Source organism: Pongo abelii, chromosome 18, assembly GCF_028885655.2.
Source record: "Pongo abelii isolate AG06213 chromosome 18, NHGRI_mPonAbe1-v2.0_pri, whole genome shotgun sequence".
Lineage (NCBI taxonomy): Eukaryota > Metazoa > Chordata > Mammalia > Primates > Hominidae > Pongo > Pongo abelii.
In genome coordinates this window covers 84969273-84993357 of record NC_072003.2, presented here as the reverse complement: position 1 = coordinate 84993357, position 24085 = coordinate 84969273, and the positions used below count along the sequence as shown (strand labels likewise).

Here is a 24085-nt window from a genome sequence, read left to right as displayed (position 1 = left end):
GCACACAAAGACCCAAGGCCAGTCTGCGGGCTGTGCAGCTGGCGAGCCTGTGTCCCCGTCCCCATGCGTGCCCTCAGGATTTCATGACAAGAATGAAACTGATCAGGCAGCCTCCAGCTCCATAATTAGGGCCAATTGAAGGAGACAAAGAAATCTATGGAGATCACAGTGGGAAGTGGTAGTGATGAACGCTGGCTTTGAAACAGCGTTTTGTACTCACTGGACCATCACTGTCTTTACATAAAAGCTGCCTGCCTCCTTTCCCTCACTCCCCTCCCTGGGAGCACAGGCCGCCAGGGAGGCAGGCTCCAGACAGCCCCTCCAGCAATTGCCTTTTCTGGGTCAGGCCTCATTTCTCGTGGCACGACAGGAGGAGGACGGGGGGAGCGGGTGAGGCCTCCTCTTTTGTTTTTTTGTGTTTTGGCAGTGGGAAAAGACAAAAGGCAGGCATGAAAAGCCCCCGCTCTCACATGCATCTGAATATGGGGGGGCTGCAGGAAGGTGACTCACTCACTGGCATGCTGGGAGAGCACAGGGCCCGAGTGTGAGTTTGCGTGTGAATGTGTGAGCATGTGTGAGTTCCTGCGTGTGTGACTTCAGGCGTGCGTGTGTGTGTGTGTGTGTGTGTGTGTGTTGGAATGGTGGGGGGGGTGGTCCTGGAAAGGCCGAGAGCCTTGGAATCTGAGGAGTCTGCAGCCCATTCTTGATACTGCTTTACTTTTCAAAAAGTTATGACAACAAAGCCACCCTGGGGCCCAGACCTGGAAGCCGTCAGCTATGGAGGACCCTGGAAGCAGGCAGAGAAAGGTGAGTTTGAGGGGACAGGGCCAGGGGCTGCTGGCAGAGCTGCAGGGCACAGGGCACACATGGCCAGGGCTGCCTGGGCAGACAGCTCACTTCCTGGGGATTCTAGAAGGAAACCCCAACTGAGAATCGCTGCACGTCCTGCCTGTTACCCCTGTAATCGGGGGAACGGGGGTGGAATCAAAGATTGGGCCAGCGTGTCCTGCTGTCCCCTAGAATTCCAGTGGGAGACCCCCAGGACACCACCCTCACAGGAGGGTAGCCTCTGGAGAGCTGGGGGCGCACCCTGCGGGGAGGAATGAGTGGCTCCAGGAAGCCACCCTGGCTGGCATCCCCGAGATTGTGCCAGCTTGCTCAAGCAGGCATGTGTGGCTTCCCTCCCCGTGCCCACAGTAATCCTCCGACTTTACAGCAAATTATTAAAACTCACTTATATTTAATCTGCCTTCTGGAATTAATTGAATTTTTACGCTCAGCAAATGCCACAGTTTGTGCTGCCTCCCGATCGCTGGCTCGGAACAGCTAAATGACAAGGCGGCCGACCAACCGCAGGCTCTGCAGACGGGCTCTCGGGGGTGAAAAGGCATTAAGAGGCGAGGGGGGGTTGTGCAGGATGGCCCCGTCCCCACCCCAACGCCCTGAACCGTGGAGACGAGAAGCTCAATTTATCAACAAGGGGAGGACTGAGCTCCAGGCGCCCCAGGTAGCTGCGTAAGGGGGAACTGGGTGTCAGCTCTGGGAATGCCACCAGTGCTGACTGAGGACCACCAGAGGCAGGAGCCACCCAGGAAGCAAGCCAGGCAGGGCTCCTCCCCTTGCCAAGGAGGGTCCTCCCAGGGGATGTTGGGTCCAAGGAAGCTTCACCCTTTCCCAAGTGACCGGGCTCTGGCCAGTCCCCCAAAAGGCCCCAAGAACACCATTTCCTCTCCTGCTCTTAGCATTCCCAGGAACTCAGCACACGGGGGCTTCCCCATCCCCCATGAACCACAGCCAGCTTCTGCAGTGGAGTTCCACCCGAAGGCGAAGGCATGGAGGATCCAAGGTCACACTGAATACTGGCATGCTCCCTTCTCGCCGAGACACATTAATCCAGGGGGTGCCGACACCTCGGGGGAGGAGGGGCAATGTTTGCAGAGCCCCGTTCGGGTGCTAAGTGAATCCTCTTACATTTGCCAGGTTTGGAGTTTTCAGTGAGATGACACCAGCGTGCCTGCGGAAGTGGCTGTGTCTCCTCTTGCCCACCCAATGCCGCCCCAGAAGCCCAGGGATGGAGGCCCAGGAGACGGATCCCACAAAAGCCAGCACCCACTCCACCCCAGGTGGCTGGCGGTATCTGTCTCTTCAATCTGACTGATCATCCACTTGGGGTGGGGAGCTTTGAAAAATGCAGACTGCCAGGCCCCACCCCAGATCCTCTGGCTGGGATTTGCTGGGTGGTAGAAACCCAGGGAAATTTGTGTTTTCTAGAACCCCATGAGATTCGGATGCAGCCAGTGGGGGCCAGGAACCTCAGCAGGGGAAGCTGCAGCCCTGGGTGTAGACTCCATCCGCTCGTGCCTGATGCAGCCCTCCTCTCGAGGAACGGCGAGCTCACTGAAGGGGACAGGTCATAGGTCAGCCCAATTCACCCTGAGCACAGAAATGCACACTGCATTTAGGATGGCCAGATTGCTGGACCAAGCCTGTCTCTCTGTCCGCTGCACACATATGCACATGCACGTGCACACAGACACATGCTGAACTTCTATGGAAGAGGAGAGCGGTAGGACCAGGCTCTCCAGGGTCCTGCCTTGGGGTATCTCCCCACAACTGTGGCATAAACCTGTCTCCAGAAACAGAGGGCCTGATAACCCCTCCCAGCTCCCCAAAATCCGAATCCTAAAAGGCTCTCCCCAGGGTTCGTCCGGCTTCAGCAGAGACCCTTCCCACCCAGGCCAGAGCCCGGCATTCTCAGTTGCCAGGGACACTGTGCAGTATGGCCCCCAGCAACCTGGAGACATCGAGGTCCCATCTCCCTGCTTCCAAGCTGCCAACCTTCCTCATTTCCTGGGTGGTGGGTAAGGCGCAGGGGGGATGGGGGCAGAAGAGATCCTCCCCTCTCTTGGGGCTTCCTCCACCAGCCCCCTCCCCACTGAAGCTCCCTTCTGAAGGAGGCTGGAGAGCTGCTGTGGAGAGAGGAGCCCATGTGGGATGCCCTCCCAACACACACAGGTCGATCACCTCACCAAATCCTTATTAAAACCATCCCTGTTCAAAGGCAAAATCTGCCAACCACCAGTGTCCCTCTGACCTAATGCCCAGCAGGACAAGAGCTCAATGCCTGGATGTCACCTCCAGGGCCTCAGCAACTGTGCACCTCTGCTCAGGCTGCCAAACAAAACACCCCAGACTTTGTGGCTTAAACACAGAAATTTATTTTCTCATAGTTCTTAAGGCTGGAAGGCCAAGATCAAGGTGCCGACAGGGCTGATTTCTGTGGAGGGCTCCCTGCTTGGATTGCAGACGGCTGCCTTCTGGCCGAGAGCTCATGTGACAGAGACAGCGCACTCTCTGGGGTCTCCTCCTGTAAGGACACTAATCCTAGCAGAGCAGGGGCCCACCCTGAGGACCTCACTTAACCATAACTATTTCCTTAGAGGCTCCATTTCCAAATACAGCCACCCTGAGGGTTGGGGCTTCCACATCTGAATTTGGGGGAGCACAAACATTCAGCCTGTGACAGGGATACCAACAGATGTCAGCCACCACAGCCAGGCCTTGTGACCCAACAGGAGGCTGCAGTGTCCCTGGGCATCGCTGGGGCATGTCTCAAATGGGTCTAAACCCAGTCCCTCTGGCTGAGAGCAGAGGTCTGAGAGGCTCAATGGCAGGAAGGAGCCCAGTTCAGTCGGGAGGCAGAGAGCATGCAGCCTCCCTCCTTGGCAGGGGTTCGGATGCTGCCCAGCCTTCAGGGCTGGCCGGCTGCTGCCCAAGGCCTCCCGCTTCTCCAGGAAGGGCCCTCCCTTGCTCTCTCCCTCTCTGAACTCAGCCCTTCTCCCTCTCCCTACACGCTTTTCCACTGGGAGACTGGAACATCATCCGGACAGCCCAGAACGTCCTCTTCCCCTGCAGGAGCTCAGCAAACATCCACAGAGTGAACGTTCCAAGCAACATAGTCCAGGAGCCACGTTCCAGCCATGGGGCCTCTGCACCTGCTGTTCTCTTCCCATGGCCTGCCCTTCCCCCAGAAAGAGAGAAGAGGCCCTCTCTGGTTGTCCCATCGAAGCTCCACCCTTCTCTCACCCCCCTCCCAGCTGTATCCCTTCTCTGCAGCCCTAACATGCATTCCACTTTATTTGCCTTGTCTACTGTCTGCCTCCCTAACTACTAAGTCAGTTCCAGAGGCTCCAGGATTTTTGCCTTTTTAGTTTAGCCCTGGTTCCCCAGGGCCTTAGTGACTAGTGTGCAGTGCTTAGCAGCCAGTAGATGCTCAATAAATGCTTGCTGATTGACTGGGGTGAGCTCCCCGTCCATGGAGCTATTTCAAGCCAAGCCTAGACGATCTTTCAGGGCTAGTTCTAACCTAAGACTTGGTAGTTCCATGACTCTCTTCCTAGCCCAGACCGAAAAGGAACTTTCAGCAGGAACCCCGGACTGGGATCTGAGATGGGGCTCCTTGGAGGACTCTGACTAGGAAGAGAGACGGGAGGCCGCACCAAAAACACAAGCCCTTCATGAGTCTCCCAGGCGTAGGTCTGGGGAATCCCCCAGGCCCCTCAGGCGCGACCCCGCTGGCCCTGGATCTCCAGGACGCGTCCCTCTGACCTGCCTGCCCGGCCTGTGAGTCCCCGGCAGCAACCATGCAGACACAGGCTGCCCAGCGCCAGGGCCAGGCCGGATTATCATACATTAAGACATAATTACTCTGCGGAAATTTACAATACAAAGCGCCCTCCCCAAGTTGGCTTCAGAAGGATTCCAAGGATACAAAGACCCGCTGTGTCTGCCACCGACCCAAGCTGGCCCCAGCCAGAATTTCAAAAGAAGTGGGTGGGTTAGTTTTTGGAAAAACCCCATTCTACCCTCCAGGCAGAAGCCCCGCCCCAAGGGTAGAGCCCTCTGATACCCCAAGCCCCACCCAGAGAGTAGGGTCCCCTCCATCCCGACCAGCCTTGCTCCTAAACTACTCGGGTTCCCCCAAGCCCAGAAGCTCCAAGCTGACACCACCAAGGTCACCCCACTTCTCCCAAGTTCTCTCTTTTTAGACTATTTAGGCCTAAGGGCAGAAAGAACCTTAAATCCTAAGATGCTAGCTTTTGACCTGCAGTGAAGTGTGGCAGCCCACTGACATTGATTAAGCTCCTGCTGTGTGCCTGGTACTGTGTCAACATCAGGATGCCACAGAGAACGAGACAAACCAGATCGCTCTGCTGGGGGGAGCTGACAGTCCAGTTGAGGAGACGCAGTAAGATGCTAAAAAAAAAAAAAAATGCACGTCAGGTGTGCAGGATGGGTGAGTGACCTGGGTGCACGGTGGCCAGAGAGCCTCAAAGGTGGCATCTGAGCAGAGGCCTGAATGAGCAAGACTAGCCTGTGCAAAGGCCCTGAGGTGGGGCCATGTGTGGTGAGGGGGAGCGGGGGCAGAGCACAGGAGTGCTGCAGAGAATGCTGGCTTTTACTCTGAAGAGGGTTTCCAGCAGGGAAGCTGCCCGATTCAGGGGACACTTGGCCTGCTGTTCTGTTAGATTCCTGCATCTACCACCTCCTGGCCCTGGGATGCTGGGCAAGTCAGTTAGCCCTTTAAGCTTTTGTTCTTCCCTGCAAAATAAAAACAGTAACCACAGCTAACACGCACTTGTTGCATAGAACAAGACAGAGAAAGTCGGGAAAGGGAGGGCCATGCATCTGAGGGGCGGGGGAGAAGCTCTCTGAGCCTTAGCTGCCCCATATATGAAATGGGAACCAGCCCCTGCCAACAGAAGGACTAAAGGCCCAGTGACTTGTGCCTCTGTCGTCTGGGGAGCTCAGGGACTTGGAGCCTGGAGCTGGGGACAGGCTGCCACCGTTATCTATGGTATTCAGGTGAAAACACTGATGAAGGGGTTATTTATCCCTCCGGCCAAAAAACCTGGGGACAGCCGCACAGCAAGCAGCTGTCCCGGTGCCGCCCTCCCAGGTGTCAGCGCACAATATCTGGGGCGGCTCAGGCGGTCCTGGGGAGAGGCCCTGCCAATCACCTCCAGCCTGCTGGGTGCCAGCCAGAGTGGAGAGCTGGGAGGGGCCGGCACTCAACGGAAGAACTGCAGGCCTTTCAGCAGCCTCCCCGCAGGAGAACAAAGGCTGCAGCCTCCCAACACCAGGTGGCTGACAGCAAAGAAAGAGGCTCAGAGAGGGGAAGCAACTTGCCTAGAGCCACACAGCGCGCGGCAGCAAGCCGGGCTCTGCAAAGGCACGGCCATCGGGCATCAGCACCTGTGCTGCTGACTGGCTTGGAAGGCTCAGCTCAACTGAGAAATGCAAAATGCTGCAGCCCCTGGAGGACTGGAATGGAAAAGGGGAAACCTGGAACCCAAGCCTTTATCTGCCCTGCTGGGGTGGGGGACCTGGGCTTCTTCCTAAAACTCCTGGGCAAGGGTAGAAAGACACATCAGTTCCTGAGTCAAGGGTAGAGCCAGGCCACCCCTTCCTAGGAAGGGTGATCAGGACCTGCCGGGTGACCCTCGACCTCTGTGCCACACTCACACCCTGGGCAGGTGACTGTGCCTCTTCGGGGCTCAGCCCCTCCTCTGTGAAAGGGGGATAATCGCAGCGCTGCCTCCTGGGCTAGTGAGAAGGAGAAATGAGCCCATGCAGGTACTGCATAGAGTACCTCAATAAGCTTCAGCTCTGGCTAGCCCAGGATGGAGGACTCTTTGGAGGTCCTCCAGCTGCTGGGTGGGGTGGTGGGGTCCTTGTCACAGCACACCTGCCCTGGCTGGCCCTGAAGCACTTCCTCCACCACCCTTGCAGGGACAGCAGAGAAAAACCAAAGTGCCCCGAATGCACACCCCACTTCCCCGAGAGGACCGCGTCCTCCCTCCTCGAAGTGATCACCATTGGGCAGGCTGGGCACCTCCACTTTCTGGGACCCCAACTTCAAGGACATCAGCCACCACCTACCATGAAGAGAACCGCAGAGGAGAACACCTGCATCTGCTCCTGGCCAGGTACCCGGGGATGGTCAGCTTACCTCCAGGACCCGAGTCCTGACTGTGATGCCCCTGGCCGGGTGCTTGGGGATGGTCAGCTCACCTCCAGGACCTCAGCATCCTGACTGTGATAATCAAGACAGGGTCACCTAAAGCCCCCATGCAGGGCCTGCAGTCAGGGAAGGGCCTGCCTGCTCTTGTAAACCAGGCACTATTGCAAAACTGGGGTGGGAGAAGCTGTGAGAGCCCAGTGATGACCAGGGTCCCCGTGTCTAATCCACAGGCTTTGCAGTGGCAAAGCAAGAAAGAAGCACCATGATCCCCAAGGACACACCAGGGCATCAGTTCCCAAGCAAGCCTGGAACCCAGATTTGCAACCCCAGGACACAACTGCTTTTAGTCCCTCCTGGACACTTGGGAAAGAAAAGCGTTTCTAAAACTCTCCATCGAGAATAGGTGACCCTTCAAAAAATGCCCCATAATATCCATAACATACCCCTGCTCTCGGCAGGGCTTAGTTAGGAAGAAAGGGTCTGGGGACCCCTGCTCTCGGCAGGGCTTAGTTAGGAAGAAAGGGTCTGGGGACAACTTCCCCCGGGAGAGCAGACAGTCAACTGGGGACTTGCTAGAGGAAGACATGCTGCCCAGATGTCAGGTGATCCGAGCTCCAGCATTTACCCCAGGCCTCTATCAGAGACCAACCTAAGGACGTCTAGGCTCCAAAAGCGTGGAAGGGGCGGCGTTTGGCTTCCCTTCGCTTTTCAAAAGCAAGCCCACCTCTATGCTCATTTCAAAGTCCTTCGTTAAGAGATAAACTATTTCCTCGTAGAGTCTGGAAAACTCATTTATTTTCAAATTCCAGTTACATTGGAGACCATGTCCCTTTAAATGTGCCTTTCCCTCTGGAATCCAAGAGACTCCGAAGCATTTGGTAATATTGTGTATTAAGGACGCACCATAAAAATAAATTGCATTGTAAAAGCCGGCCTCTTAACAGACAACCTTAGCTCCAGGGTTAAATGTCTAATTCCGTACTATTACCCAGAGAGAAATCAGATAAATCAAAGGGCACCGGTATTCCTGGCCTTGTGCCTGTGGGCCTCTGGCCTGGCACAGAATGTGTTAAGCAGGGCCCAGGATAAGAAACCTCTTCCAGGTAATACTCCCCCATCACTGCTGTAATACCAGGAGCATCTTCAGAACCAAATGCTCCCAAAGACAGCTGTCAGACACATTAAAAAACAGGAAGGGAAAAAAAAAAAACAAAAAAAAAAGAGGCAGCATACCAAATGCCAAAATATAATGAAAATTCAACAGCTAAAACAAATATAACCATAAAAAGACTGAAATCCTAGAAAAGCAATCTCTACAATTAAGCAGTTTTCTGCTATATAGTGATAATCACCTAATTATACTATTAATGACAGTTCAACCTGCTTTGAAATAAAAGGACATTCTTCCATAACAGGATGCCAGCTGTTAGTTACAGATGTCAAACATCTTTAAAGCATTATTATTAAGGGGGAGGAAAAAACCCTATAAAATGAACACATCCATATCCCCCCCCCCCCCCGCCCGTCATGAAAAAGAAATCACAATTAGCCGTGTGCTTTTGCAGTGCCCAAGTGAAAAAAATAAAAATAAAATGTGAAAGCTCAAGGAGGAGATCAGAAAAGAGGGGAGACGCGAGGGGAGACGAGAGGGAAGCCGGTCCCCACAGGGCACACAGCACCAGAGCGATGCAAGGAGGGTCTGTGTGTATTTTAACGGCATCCTTAATTCCTTCCAATGAAATAATCTCCGGAACCAGGATGTTTATGCCGGATAGCAGATCTCCCAGATTCCGCCAGGACTCCCCGGGTAAACACAAATCCTGGAGTGCCTTGTTTGAAAGCTGCTCGCCACAGCCAAAGCTGGGAGCACCGCAGGTTGCAGAGGTGGCTGCAACCTGCCTGCCCTGGCCCTGCGGACATATGCTCAGCCTCATTCCCTGCCAGTATTTCTTCAAACTGTGCGTGCCTTTGACATTCTGTAGCGCCAAGGTGTGATAAATATCCAACTTTGTCTTCTGACAATAGGCAGCCACATTTAATTAACTGGAGCGTAAAAAGCCAGGGGGCGGGGGAGAGGGGGCGTGGGGAGCCCGCTCCCAAGCGAGGGGATTAACCTTTGAAGCAAGCCGCTGGCAGGGCAGGGGGGCTGCCCGGCCTTGTCGGGAGGGTGCGAAGACAAGCTGGCTCAATCTAAAGAGGGGGCGCTCAGGGTTAAATCCCCTGCCTGCCTGGAGCGCAGATCCCAATATAACCAGGGCAGGCTCCAGCAGGGAGCCCCCCTCAAGGGTCCGTGACCGATGCCTGCTGCCTCGCACCCTGGCTGTAGCTGGGTGAAGAGGAGACCCAGGGGACCTGAAGCACAGGAGGAGACCAGCCAAATCTCAGCAGAGCCACCAGCGGACAGGACACGGTGCTTTCCGAAGAAGAAAAAACATCTGGCACATTCCACACCAGCGCCTTCTTGGGCTCTTGGCATCACGGCCCAGGTGTCCTCTGGAGGCTGGGCGGAGAGGCCCAGAAAGGAAGGACCTGGCTTTGGGTGTGTTCTATGGGTCACTCCCTGTAGCTTTCTGACCCCGGGGCCTCGTCGGAGGCGGAAGGGACAACTTCGCAGAGTTCGGCTATTGCTGACGCACAGGGAGTAAGCCTCGGGTTTTAACGGGATAGCAGACAGGCGGACTGCAGAGCTCCTGAAAGGCCCAGCCAGGTGTCAAGAAGAGCCCTCCTAGTTTGACCTCTAACTGGCTGTGTGACCCCAGGCAGGTCACTTGTCCTCTCTGGGCAGCAGCTGAATAATGAACACTGGGATTTTCCCAGGCTGGCTTCTCACTGCAGAGCAGAGGAAAAGCATTCTGGGGGCCTGCTATGGAGGGTCATTTATCCAGTTTACAACTTCCACGGCCGGCCCTCAATGGCTTCCTTTCTCTCCCACAAGAGCGCTGGGCCAAGCCAGCTCTGCACCAGTTGGACGCCTTCCAAGAAAAACTCAGGCTCCGGGGGCTGCTTGTCAGGACCAGACGGGAGGCCTGGCGCCCCCGCCCGCCATGTGTGGGGAGCGGGCCTCTCCCAAGCCAGTCCCTGCGGGGGCTGAGCTGATGGGATGTCCTGCTTCTTCTCTGGCCAAAGAGACGGCGCCACGTCTGCCTGAGTTCTCCTGAAATTCCCACCCAAGGAGGGTGGCAGCTGTCACCTGCCCTTCCCAGCTTTGGTCTCTTTTTCTATGGAATTCAGCTTTGGAGAACATTTTCTTGAGTTCCCAGGAAGCTCCCCAGAAACACACAGAGGACACTCACTCACAATAACTCCAATCTGAGGCAACTGGTGGCCGGAGGAGGAGAAATGCTTCCCGGGCCTGGACTGGCACAAGCCAGTGCGCCTGCCGGCTCCTCCTCCGGACGCACCCACTGTGATGGCCGGGTGTTGCTATTAACAGCAGCAATGAAAGACATCATTCAGCTCCTTCGAGTTTCCAAATAAAATATGTTACTTGATACAGAAAACCAGCAGGTCCCCAGGACACAGCTCCACTTCACAGCTGGGAAAACTGAGGCTCAGGAAGAGAGTCTGGCAGTTCCTCAAAAGGTTAAACAGACTTACCAGATGGTGCAGCAGTTCCACTACAGATACATGCCCAAGAGAAATGAAAACATACAGATACACAGAAACGTGCACGCCAGTGTTCACAACAGCATTATTCGTAATAACCAAAAAGTAGAAACAAGCTGAACGTCATCAACAGATGCATGGAGAAACAGAACGTGGTCTATCCAGGCCAGGACAGACGACTTGGCTATACAAAGGAATGAAGTAACTAGCCCAGCACAGCGCAGTGCACCTGTAGTCCCCGCTACTCAGAAAGCGAACGTGGCTTGAGTCCAGGACTTCGAGGCCAGCCTGGACAACATAGCAAGACCTCATCTCTTAAAAAAGAAAGGGATGGGCTGGGCGCAGTGGCTCACGCCTGTAATCCCAGAACTTTGGGAGGCTGAGGCGGGCGGATCACCTGAGGTCAGGAGTTTAAGACCAGCCTGGCAAATATGGCAAAACCCTGTCTCTACTAAAAATACAAAAATTAGCCAGGTGTGGTGGCGTGCGCCTCTAATCCCAGCTACTCAGGAGGCTGAGACAGGAGAATCTCTTGAACCCAGGAGGCGGAGGTTGCAGTAAGCGGAGATAGTGCCACTGCACTCCAGTCTGGGCGACAGAGGGCTGCCGGCCCTCTGCATGTGTGATTCCTCTCTTGCAATGCCCTGACTTGATCATCTGCAAGTTCTCCAAAGTGGGCCTTCCTTTAGGTAACAGACAAGGCCCCACACCTCTTCCAGAAAGCCCATAATGACCCCTTGGCCCCCCTTTCCCGGATGAGGTCCTGGAGCAGCATGGGCCCCTAGGGTTGGGGGAGCCCTCGGAAACCGAGGGAGGAGAACTGGGTTCCAGAGCAGCCCCTGCTGGGTTCTGAGCAGCCCATCTCAGGCACATCATTTAACCTGCTCTGGAAAAGAAGGCAAGGCACATTGTGCTCACACACGGCCTGGTGTGTGTGTGTATGTCATGTTGTGTGTTGTGTACACGTGTATGTGTGTGCGGTGTGTGTGTGGTGTGGTATGTGGTTGTGTGCATGTGGTGTGTGTTTGTGTGGTGTGTGATGTGTGTGTGTGTTGTGTGTGTGGTTTGTGCTGTGTGTGATGTGTGTTTGTGTGTGGGGGTATGTGGTGTGTGTGCTGTGTGACTGTGTGTGTGTTGTGTGTGTGGAGGGGTATGTGGTGTGTGTGGTGTGTTGTGTGTGTGGTATGTGGTGTGTGTTGTGTGTGGTGTGTTGTGTGTGTGGTTGTGTGTGGTGTGTGTGTGGGGGGTATGTGGTGTGTGTGCTGTGTGTGTTGTGTGTGTAGTATGTGGTATGTGTGTGCTGTGTAGTATGTGTGTGTAGTGTGTGTGTGGTATGTGTGGTGTGTGTTGTGTGTGTATGTGGTGTGTGGGGTGTGTGTGTGGTTGTGTGTATGTGGTATGTGTGGTGTGTGTGGTGTGTTGTGTGTGGTATGTGGTATGCATTGTGTGTGTGTGTTGTGTGTGGCGTGTGTGTGGTATGTGGGGGTGTGTGTGTGTGTGGTTGTGTGCGTGTGGTGTGTGTGGTGTGTGGGGGGGGTGTGGTTGTGTGTGTGGTGTGTGGTATGTGTTGTGCGTGTGTGTGCTATGTGTTGTACGTATGCATCACTAGACACTAGTACTGATGTCCTCCAGGGTCCACCTGGTCCCCATATCCAATGCCACTTGACAATGGAAACCACTCCTTCCTTCATGAAACTGCCACTTGGTGGTTTCTGCCCCCACACCCAACTCACTTCCCCATTTCACGGACAGCCACCGTCTCTCAGATTCCAAACATGTCCCTTGCTGCCAGCTCCTCCCTGGGCCTGGCCACCGACAGGGACCCTCTGCAGCCTGAGCTCAGCCATGGCCTCTGCCCCCACGCCTCTACCTCCCTTGCTGGGGCCTCTTGCAGTCTCTGACCTGTTTCTCCCCCTCAGTCCTTCCTGTGTTTAATGTCAAAAGGTCAGTCAGTCAGGTCCCTCCCCCAAGTCCCTGTGGCCCCAAACACAGCAAAGACCTCCCCACTGGGCTCTCAAGAGCCTCCCCGAGAAGACCCGGTGACGCTCCCAGGCCCGTGCCAGTACCGCTCCGAGGACTGCAGGCCCAGCCTTCCAGCTTCTGGGCTGAGGACTGGCACGGTCCAGTGGAACTTTCTGGAACAATGGAAATGCTCTCTATCTGCACTGTCCCGCTGAGCGGCCTCCAGCCGCACGTGACTGTTGGGGGCTCAAGATGGAGCTGCTGTGACTGGAGCACTGAAGTTTTCATTTTCTTTAATTTTGATCAGTTCAGTTTGCAGGTCTGATAGCCACGGAGCTATGCTAGTGGCCCACCACATTAGGCGGTGCAGGTCCAGTGCCCTGGCTATCCAATGTGAAGCCTCTGGGCCAGCAGCACTGATGCCACCCGGGCCTTGGAAGGGTGCACGTGACTCCGGGGCTCAAGGGAGGGAAGTTCCCCTGTGCCTTGTTAGAAAGGTAGAGCCTAGGGCCCCTCCCAGACCTGCTGAAACCGAACCTCCCCTTTAGCAAGATCCGGGTCACTGGAGTACACAGTACAGTTTGTGGCATGCTGAGATAAAAACCACTCTCCTCTTCACACCTCCCCCACCTTCCCTTTTCAAAAGTAACCAACGCTTCAGAATCTGCTTCAAGCACCACCTCCTGCAGGAAGTCCTCCCAGATCACTCCAGCCAAAAGGAAACTTTCCATCCTCCAAGTGCCTGGAGTTATCTGTATCCTTCCAACCCCCAGAAACTTGGAGTCAGTGGCTTGCGGCTGAGCTCCTGCCTCCTCCGGTGGCCGGCAGGGTCTTCAAGAGAATCCTGTGACAGACTTTCCCTCCTCCCCCTCAGCCCCTCCAGGGCCTGGCACCAACAGGTGCTCAGGAACTGCCCTGGCAGTTGCACTTGCGAGAAGCCAACGTCTCTTTGCAAACCAGGGCAAGAAGAACAAAGTTGGTTGCTGGCTATTTGCGTTCCTATTCCTGCCACGCGGCTCACCCCACCGGTCTGACCCGCTGGCCACCTCTCTCCGAGAGCCCTAGCACCTGGGAGGTGACAGGGCCCTGAGTCAAAGGCATCAAAATCAGATGAAAAGCCAGGCAGGTGGAGTTATGGGTTTCAATAGCCAAATAAAACCGCACATGCTTTTCATGACTCTCTCTGCAGGCTGGGATCAAGTGCCACGACTTTGTCACACAGCAGGTGTCAGTTCTCGAAGTGCCTGCCAGCAGGCCACTTGTGGGAACCCCCAAAGCCCCAGAGAATCCCTGGAAGAGGCGGGTCAAGGGCCAGGTCTTTCCTCTCCCCACTGCGCTCCCTCTCCTAAGCACAGACTTCACAGCCTCTCACGTGCTGGGAGGCTCTGAGGACCTCCCCCAGCGCCAAGGTCCTTGAAGATGGACACTGACCAAGTGCCAGGCCCATCCAGAACTCCCCCCGCCTTGGAAGGGGCCCTCAGAACCAGCCTGTGTGCCTAGGACTCTGGCAGGCAACCTCTCATTCCATCTGGCCACTCAGCTAGCCCGAGGGCTGCTTCTCCAAAAAGCTCACTGCAAGAAGTGGCCAGTTCAGCCTGGGAACTCAGGGCCGCAGTTGTATCTTGGCTCGAACCCCGGAAGCCACCAGAAACCTCACTTTTCTCTGTCCTCCTCCGAGAGAGGCGGGGATTGAAACCCCCACCTCCACCCCCTAGGGCTCAGGCAGGAAGTGGCCTCATCTCCACACAGAGATGGGCGGTCTCCAGGGCTTGTATTACAAATGGGTCTGTCCAGGCGGTGGGCAGGTGCAAGGCCCCCCGGAGAGACTGGCAAAGCCCACGCAGGCCTGATGCAGTGCAGAGGCTTTCCCCAAGGCACGCCACGGCCACAGCATAGTAAACTCTTCAGTTCCTGAGAAGCAGGGAAAACACACGTAACACAAGACTGCAGTCATCCTCATAGACCCCTGTGTGCTGGCACTGAGCTGGGGAGTCCCAGGAGTTCCTGCGCTGGAGCTTCTCTCCCAGCAGGAAATACAGTGATGATGACGATCACACAGACGATAATACCAAGAGCGAGTCCGCCCTTCCTGACAGCCTAAACACCACACTAAGCTCTTTAAATGTACAAAGCCTTTTAATTCTCACAGCAGCCTCAGGAAAATTATCCTCCACGTTTACCACCCAAGTAAACTGAGGCCCAGAGAGTTTCAGTAACTTGCCCACGGTCTCATACACAAGGAGTCAAGGCGGAGAAAGAATTCACATCTGACCACTTGGCCCCTGGGCCCAGGGGCTCAGCTACTAAATAAAGAGCTACAACGGTAGGTCACAGTTGCTTACTATCTACCCAAGCGGCCACTCCTAACAGGAGTGAGCACTGACCGTTCCCAGACACCTGGGCTCAGCGCTCTAGGCAGCAGGAACAGCCTGGCCAAAGGTGTGGAGGACAGGTAGAGAAGGGCAGGCTAGAGCGTTAGGCAGGGTTAGCCCTGTCGGGGAGAAAAGGACCCCAGCAGAACCATCTTGGAAAAAACGCGAACTTGCTATTTCAAGTAGGCTTGAATTTGGGAGGAGGCTCTGTCGCATGCCACCCAGAAAGTGACCTCAATGACACTAACCACGATCATACTCCAGAACCAAAGATTATCTGTTAAAGGGACCCATTTCTAGGGGTCTCCATCCTCTCCGAGGCTCTAAGAGGGGAGCAGAGGCAGAGAAGTGGGAGCTTCCGGCTCCTTCTGCACAGACGTCACCCTCATCAGCAGCTCCACAGTGGGAACAGACTGCTATGAACCCAGGGTGATCCAGGGGGTCAAGAACCCTCTGATTTCTGCTCCCGTCTTGAGCTGGCCCCAGCCCAGCCCTGGTAGAGCTTCAACTTTGCTAATGAGCTGTGAGTTACCAGCCCCACCTCTGGACCAAGAAACTAAGGGAGTGAATGGGGAAGGGTTTCCCAAGAGCCTCCGCCCTGGGTAATAAGCCCGTATCTGGGTCACGAGGCTGGCTGCCTGCTCTAGCCACTCATCAACCCTGTACTGAAGTCAACGATGAATATTCATGAGCCTATCCAGTTCCACACTTTCATTTCTGGCCCAAATTAATAATTTACCATGGAGTTTCGTAAAAATCAGACATAGCTCATTAGTAGCTCCCTAAAAGGCACTCCCATCTTCCCACTGATCCAGTGAGGGGCTCATCTTGCCTCTGTGACAAGAAACAACACCTTTATTTTCAGAGACAACCCTCACTGTTATTTTCAGAGGGCTGGTGAACCTGAAATTGGGGGCCGCCATGACTGCGGAGGCCTACCCCAGAGGCCTACCAGCCTCCCCACCAGGGCACAAAGACCTCTGCCCTCAAAGCTCCACGTCACAGGTCTTCAGGAAACTTCAGAAGCAGACCCTGGAAGAAGATGGAACCTCTTTCCTTCCTCAAGGCAAGGCTACCACTCTCTGGAAACACAGACTTCATAGAGGATGTGGGTGGGTGGAGCATGTGTAGCTGATGACATTTTCCAGAGAGGAAACATCAATCACATTTCCCAAACCCCATGTCCTTCTAGAAGGGTACCATTCCCCCATTAAGAGGTGGGGCCTAGGCCAGGCACAGTGGCTCATGTCTGTAATCCTAACATCATTGGGAGGCTGGGGCAGGAGGATCACTCGAGCCCAGGAATTCGAGATCAGCCTGGGCAACATAAGAAGACTCTGTCTCTACAAAAAAATTTAAAAATTAGCCAGGTGTGGTGGTGCATACCTGTGATCCCAGCTACTTGGGAGGCTGAGGCAGGAGGATCACTTGAGCCCACGAGGTAGAGGCTGCAGTGAGCTGAGATCGCACCACCGCACTCCAGCCCAAGCAACAGAGTGAGACCCTGTCTCCAACAAACAAAAAGAGATGAAGCCTAACTCCCCTCCAGGTGAAAATGGGCAGGCTTGTCCTTCACTTGCAACCAACAGAATGTGGCGTGGCACAGCCTTCCTTCCGAGGCTAGGCCCTAAAAGGCCGTGCAGCTTTCCCCTTGCGAGCTGGGACCCCTGCCTTTGGAGCTCTGAGGCCGCCATGTTGTGAGGAAGCTCATGCCACACTGAGGCGCCACGAGGAGGCGTCCCCACGTGACAGCCCCAGCTGCGGTCTGGCCAACAGGCAGCACCAACTGCCAGGCCTGAGTGAGAGGAGCCTTCAGACAACTCGGGACTCTGCACAGCAAATCACCTTGCCTCCCAGTCTTCCTAGCTGAGGCCCCAGGTGGAGCTGGGCAGAGACTGGCTCAACCCCACCACACCCTTTCTGAATTTCCAACCCACAGCAGGTGGGAGAATAAAACGATGTTTTATGACCACACACTTGCTCATGAAGTCTTCCTCCCTGCCAGGAGTCCTGGTCCCCTGCAGACCCACCCACCAGCCGCCTCCCTCCCCTCCCCAGCAACGGTTGGTCTGACCTGCCCACCCACAGGCCGGCACCCTGTGGTGAGTGCTGTCATAAAGACGGGTTGAAATCTGCCTGTGAGTGAAACTTTCCAGGAGGGAAATTGGGTGGAGGGGGGTGGGGAGGGGGGCGGGGGGGGGGGCGGGAGTAACACCTTGTCCCTGGGCCCTTAAGATCTAAGATAAAGGCAATGACACTTCCGACAGTGACACAGGTTCTTGAAGCGGGTGAGAGGCCTACGTGACCGCCCCCCACCGCCCATGCAGTGGCTGGCCCTTCCGCTGCAGCCCCTCCATGGCAAGTTCAATTAAGACCCCACCATTCTCTCCTCCTCCCTTCTTTTATGTTCCCTGCCGGCCCCCCTTTCTCTTGTCAGATAATCACGGGAAACCAGCAAACGGTTGACACAGTTACCAAGACGACAGAAGTTAGGACCAGCGAGGAGGTCTGAAAGCTAATCCTAAATGAATTACAGGACAAGAATGACGAGAGGTGGGGAGGGTTGGGGCCGGTTCAAAGGCCCCAGAGTCTGAGACAAGGTGCCGTCGGCCTCGGGGCGCTGGCTGTGGGCCTGTCACTCGCTGAGGGTGACACTGAAGTCTTCTGGGGTTGGGGAGGTGGAAGAAGAAATCTATTACAATGAAATTCTCCGCTGAAGCCGGGCTGGCCAATAGCACCCTCCATCCAGTGACTCCTGGGGCCCAGGGTTCACCCAATTCGGCTTTTCTTACATGGGACGCAGTGGAGAGAGGGCCAGAACGACCTCACCAGGCCGATTCCGTTTCTTCTTTACTTATTCAGAACTTGCCGCCTCGTGACCATGGCGCTGTGCATGGCCTGGGCTGGCGGACAGCCATTTCAGGAGTCTAGGCTTCTCAAAGGCCCTCCCTGCCCAGCCCACTGCCTCCACCAGGAGTGACTTGGCCAGGTCTCCCGGGTGGGGTCCTCCTCTTCCAGGTCATTCTCAAATCCAAGACATGGACGGCTGGGAGCTATCAACCGAAATGGTAATTGCAGCTCTGGGTCCTACCGTGCTTGGTCCCTCCCTTCTGCCAGTTAACTCATCGAACGCTGTCAGCAGCCCCAGGAGGCAGGCTCTGCTACTGGCCCCATTTAGCAGATGAGAAAACAGAGATCCAGAGAGGGTAAGGAACCTGCCCAGAGTCACACAGCCAGTAAGGAGCAAAGGCAGGATGGAATCCAGTGCTTAGGCAGCGCTGCAGCCTCAGAAAAGCCTGCTGCCCTGGAACCCACAGGGCCTGCCAGAAGACTGGCAAGGACACCCGGGGAACCCTTGCCATCGGGACCCAGCTCCTCCTGGAGCATGGCCGAGACCCAGGGTCCCTCCTGCTTCTTCTCACACCTTCTCTCAGGCTTTGGCCTGGTTCGAGCACCGCTTACCCCACAGCCTGCTCTCAAATCTCCTGCTGGTGCCCAGGGTCAGGTGAAGCGGTCAGGCCTGTTCTCTCACTCCAGTGGGCACTGGCATCCCCAGGAGGGCTCATGAACATGCAGACTCCACAGGAAACAGCCTTGGCACTCCCTGCCCCGGCTCTCTCACCCTTCCCCTTCTCTCCAGAGCTTCCCTCGAGGGACCCTTCGCCACCGGCCCCTCGCCGGTGTGGGCACTACACGAGGATGCAGCTCTGGGGGCTTCTCGGGGGCATCTCCCTGTGCCTGGCCTGCGCTCTACACGTGTTAAACAAGCACGGGGGGTTGGTTGGTTTTTTTTTTTTTTTTTTGAGACAGAGTCTCACTCATTCTGTCACCCAGGCTGGAGTGCAATGGCACCATCTCGGCTCACTGCAACCTCCGCTCCCAGGTTCAAGTGATTATCCTGCCTCAGCCTCCTGAGTAGCTGGGATTACAGGCACGCGCCACCATGCCCAGCTAATTTTTTTGTATTTTTAGTAGAGACGGGGTTTCATCATGTTGGTCAGGCTGGTCTTGAGCTCGTGACCTTGTGATCCACCTGCCTTGGCCTCCCAAAGTGCTGGGATAACAGGCGTGAGCCACCGTGCCCGGCCAAGTTGGTTGCTTTTAAGAATCCAGGTTCCCACTCGTTGACAACAGAATCGAGTTCATGTGTTACTGGCTTGATGACATTTAAGACCCTCTAAGACGTGGCTCCGACCCACTCCCCGGCTTCATTCCCACACTTCACCACCCCCTCTGGGCTCTGCTTCCCGCCAGAAGCTGTGAAGGGTCCCATCCGCCACACTCCCGCACCCCTGGTTGTCTGAGGACAAGGACTGGGCCTAACGCATCTATCTCTCTGGCCTGCAGAGCCTGGGAGGAGCAGGGAACAGATTTGACAGGCACAGCTACCCCTTCCGCACAGGCTCCCTCTGCCTGCACATTCTCTCCTACTGTTCCTTGGCTTCTGGAAAGGGCCCTGCTGCCGGACACCCTTTGGTCCCCATGGTGCCTCTGAAGGATGCACAGGCTTCAGAGCCCCACCCCTAGAGGGTGCTGCTGAGCAATGGGGCAGGAGTGGTGGCCTTCCCTGCCAAGTCCCCACTGGTGAGGAATGTGGGTTTCCCCAGAGTAGAAAGGACAGCTCAAATGTCACCTCCGCTCTGTGGCCTTCTTGGACACAGCCTTCACCCCCATCTCAAACCAAACTGTTTTCCTCTGCACGCCCAGAAAATTCTACACACACCTCTCAGCACCAGTACTTGTCACCCTGATTACTCAATCCATGCCCCCCACACACCGCCACCAACACCACAACGTGGGCAGGGATGGCCCCATGCCCAGCTCCCGGCACACCTGACATGAACCTAATGTACTGAGTCTTGTAAGAGCAGTTTCCCTATTTCTGTTCATCCCTCCTCACTGTGTTAGCCTCCTTCCTCCCAGCCTCACTCACCTCGGAGCTCCATACTTCCAAAGCCTGCTTTTAGTGCCACCTCCTCCAGGAAGCCTTCCTGGATTCCCTCTGCCAGGATGCTTCTAAGAGTTTCCAGAGCAATCCATCTTTGCTCAGCTCTCTGTTTGCTCCCAAAGTGACTTACAGATAAAACACAGATCTCCTCTGCTGCTCTGCCCAGTGGACAGACGCAGCACAGTGCCCAGCACCCACTGGTGCAAGCCCTGTCCAGCTCACAGGGGGCCTGATGGGAGGTGCTCAGGAAGGGGAGGCTTGGTCTGTGTCCTCAGAGGACAGGACTAGGTCACAGGCACGTGTTCTGTGCGAAAAGCAACAACATCCTAGCTCGCCACAGTGGCACAACCCGGTCCAACCCAGGCACGTGCCCAGCCTGAGGTGACCACGAGACCCCCAAATCCAGAGAAGGGAGGGACAGCCCGTCTGACCTCTGAGGTCCCTCCCAAGTCCCATGTTCCGTGACTTCCTGACCCCACAGGCCATGAAGCAAGCAGCCAAATGCCCACTGGGCGGCGGTCCAGGCCTGGTCAGAGGGCGCTTCCTGTCTCACTGCGGGAGGGAGCAGAGGATGGAGCTGCCCGGATCCTTCAGGGCCTGGGCTTCCGGCAGTGCTAAGCTCCAGGACGGGGTGGGATCACGCTCTGGAGATAAGACCTGGACCTGGCTTTACCCAAACCCCGCCAGTGCCCTGCTCCCGCAATTCCCCAGCCCCAGCACTCACTCCCGGCTTCCAGCACAGCTGTAATTGGGGCTGAGGGCAACGACCAGCCCCAACCCCAGCTGTGGAGGGCCTGGCATGAGTGGGAAAAAGCCGGAAAAATACATTTTCCCCTAAAGACTTGTAAGAAAATTCTCACTGATTTTTTTTCCTTTTACCCTAAGCTTTCACAGCACTAAATATGCCACACTTAGTAATTTTACGAGCAAACCAAACTATACATCACACGGTTTTATGTTCCTAAATTAACAAAAGGACTTTAAATCTATATGGAGCTCTTAAAAAAAAAAAAAAAAAAAAAGGAGGAGAAGGAGGAGGAGGAGGATACCATGTGGATGTTGATTCCCTCACCCCCGAACTCCCTTCTTCCCTTCGAATACACGGTGCCCCTGTGGCTTGAAAATTTCTGCTGATCCTGCAGCTAGACCACCAAAGGGGGACAATCCCAGACAGGGACAAGGATCTGTTTGGCTGAGGAGGTCCCCTAAAAGGGACTCCCACCATCTTTCCTGAAAAGCCACGTTAAGGGCCACAACAGTCTAATGATTTTCCCACAAAGAGTATGACAGGATGCACCCTAGTTGATGGAGAGGCTGTCTCTACCACCATAGTCTCCCCAAAAGTCTAAGGAAGAGAATTTGAAGTCAACAGGCCTGCGAGGTCTCCTGACCGCTGTGATCTCATCTACACAATGCCAGGGTAGACCAGGTGACTCCATCACACTTGACATTGGTGAGAGGGAACCCCCCCGGGACCGCTCCCCCCAACACGTGTCCATGTCCAGGAGGAAGACGGGCAACCGACACGGAGCACCAGGCTCAAAGCAGGAGGCCAAGTCCAGACACGTCCTCCCCTTGCCGGCTCTGTCCAGGAGCTGTGTGGCTTGGGCCACCTGCCGCTCCCACCCTGCACTTTCCCCTGCGTAGAAGGACACGAATTCTCGCCCCGGAATCCAGGTAACATAATGACCATTTGCTCCCAGAGTACAAAGAAACCTCTTCTGTCTCCACAGTCAAGGAGATAAGAAGACAGTTTCCAGTGGGACTATATCAGATTCCCACCCATGGCGTAACAACAACACATTTAAGCAAGAAAAAAACCTTAATGAGAACCAAATTGGGCGGGGGTGGGGTGGGAACCAGACCAGGCCCCTCGGAAAAGGGCTGGGCTGCAGCTGGGACAAAAGGGCCCCTGGCTTTCCCAGCCGACAGATGGAACCGTGGCGGCCTCCCCATTTCTCAGGGGTATCGGAAGATTAATTAGTGACTGCCTGGAAAGTGCTAGATGGAAGCCGAAATGCCTGTCCCCGCTGAGTTTCTGAGCTGTAAATAAGCAGCTTTCTCAATCACAACTAAAATAGCCATGTTTTCCTTTTATCTGAGTCAGATCCTATTAGGCCTAACCTGCCCCCAGAGCGGGTCTTGGGTGGTTCCTGCGCCACAGCTATGGTTTGCTAATGTCCCATGACAAGCCTGAGGCTATGCAAGACCTTGGTCCCTGTGGGTGCCCCGTCTCCGTCCCCGCCTCGGCTCCGAGCACCCTGGGAGTTGGGTTCCAGCCTGACCTCACCTCCAGACACCACCCCCAACCCAGGTGGGCCTGAGCCCCCCAGCCTCACACCTTGACTTTCTGGAAGCAGTTTAGATGGGTGGGAAATACAATCCAGCGGCCCCCACAGGCAGAGCAGGCCGAGCTTCACTCTGGGTACCCCAGCTCTCGGCAGGGGAAGCCTCAGTCTCCTGCAAGCCCCTCCCACCATGGTCAGAAAGGGGCCTAGGACAGGCCGGATGAGATATTTATGACTCGCTCTGGCCTCAGGGGGCAGCTAGGGGTGGGGAAATGTTCCAGGGGGACCCCGAGTCCTAGAGCAACCACCAGCAGGCTTCATGGCTATGGGCCAAGCCCCAGCTCTCTCTGGGCCTCAGTTTCCTCCCTGGAGGGCCGAGGGCAGCCTTTCTAGCAGTGGACAGTGATCCTGAGGGAAGGCCAGGGTCACCCAGAGTTCAGTGTGGGGCTGGGGTGGGGTCAGCTGATGGCTGAGGAGTCAGTCCTCCCTCCAGAAATGACAGGAACCAGATAAGGGGCTGGGAGGGCACCGCTGCCAACACCAGCGGCCAGCTCCCACTCAACACAGTCAACAAATATTTATGAAGCAGAGACTCTGGAGCCAGACTGCCCGGGATCAGCGCCTAGCTCCACCATTTAGTGCACATGTGACCTCAACCTCTCTCTACCTCAGTTTCCCGGGCTGTCAAGTGGGACAAGAGTAGCCTGACCTCCTAGAGTTGTTCTGAGGAAGCACCGTGTCTGGCGTGGAATGGGAATAGTAGACGAAGCAGCCACTGCCTCTTCCTCATGAATAATTTTTTTTTTTTTTTTTTGAGACAAGGTCTCACTGTCACCCAGGCTGCAGTGCAGTTGTGGAATCACAGCTCACTGCAGCCTCGACCTCCTGGGCCCAGGTGATCCTCTCACCTCAGCCTCCTGAGCAGCTGGGTCTACAGGCACGCACCACCACGATCGACTAATTGTTTTTGCATTTTTTGTAGAGAGGGGTTCTTACCATGTTGCCCAGGCTGGTCTCGAGCTCCTGGGCTCAAGTGATCCACCCACCTTGGCCTCCCAAAGTGCTGGGATTACAGGTGTGAGATACCTCGCCCAGTCCTCATTATTATTATTATTATTATTTTTAGGATTGTTATTATTGGCCTGGCACTGAGTCTGGTAAAAAGGAGACACCCAGTCTGCACCAGCATGGGGCTAGCAGCCTGGTGGAGTTCAGGAAAGGGGGGATCTAGGCATACGTACATACAGAGGAAGGTTTGAGAAGGGACCCGTTTGAATTTCCCAGTTGCCCCATTTGCAGGAAGGTGGAGGCCACAGCTTGTGCCCTCCCACCCACCAGCCCCATCTCCTTTCACACACGCCCCTGCACCTTGCTTTCCCTGCAGCCAGCATCCCCTCACGGCTACCATTTCCCCCTGGCCAGTGAAGAAGCACTAAGAGGCAGATGCTACAACCATGGCGGCAAGAGGCCTGGTCCAAAGACAAGAGTTCAGGTCCCCACTAAGAAGCTCTATGACTTGGCCAGGTGCGGTGGCTCACACCTGTAATCCCAGCACTTTGGGAGGCCAAGGCAGGTCAAGAGATTGAGACCATCCTGGCTAACATGGTAAAACCCCGTCTCTACTAAAAATACAAAAAATTATTTGGGCGTGGTGGCGCGCTCCCGTAGTCCCAGCTACTTGGGAGGCTGAGGCAGGACAATCGCTTGAACCCGGGAGGCAGAGGTTGCGGTGAGCCGAAATCTCGCCATTGCACCCGAGCCTGGCAAGAGAGAGAGACTCTGTCCCACATAAAAAAAAAAAAAAAAAAAAAAAAAGCTCTGTGACTTGCTGCAAATAATTATACCTCAATAACAATAATGACCATGACAAAATAATAATTATTAT

The 24085-nt window shown here is 55.3% G+C and overlaps 1 protein-coding gene and 1 long non-coding RNA gene across 11 annotated transcripts in view; one reads left to right on the top strand and one right to left on the bottom strand.

The window, feature by feature from the left end:
* The window catches only part of GSE1 (Gse1 coiled-coil protein), a 499199-nt gene that overhangs the window by 88607 nt on the left and 386507 nt on the right, over nt 1-24085 (bottom strand). The window lies entirely within an intron of this gene.
* Nucleotides 289-6576, top strand: LOC112129348 (uncharacterized). Of its 4 annotated transcripts, none has more exons than XR_008514726.1 (3): nt 289-390; nt 730-807; nt 1981-6576. It is a non-coding gene; the product is annotated as an uncharacterized LOC112129348 (long non-coding RNA). The 4 variants fall into 4 exon arrangements; XR_008514728.1 differs by lacking the exon at nt 289-390 and having other exon boundaries at nt 407-807; nt 1981-2123; nt 3891-6576; XR_008514725.2 differs by lacking the exon at nt 289-390 and having other exon boundaries at nt 407-807; nt 1981-2123; nt 3916-6574.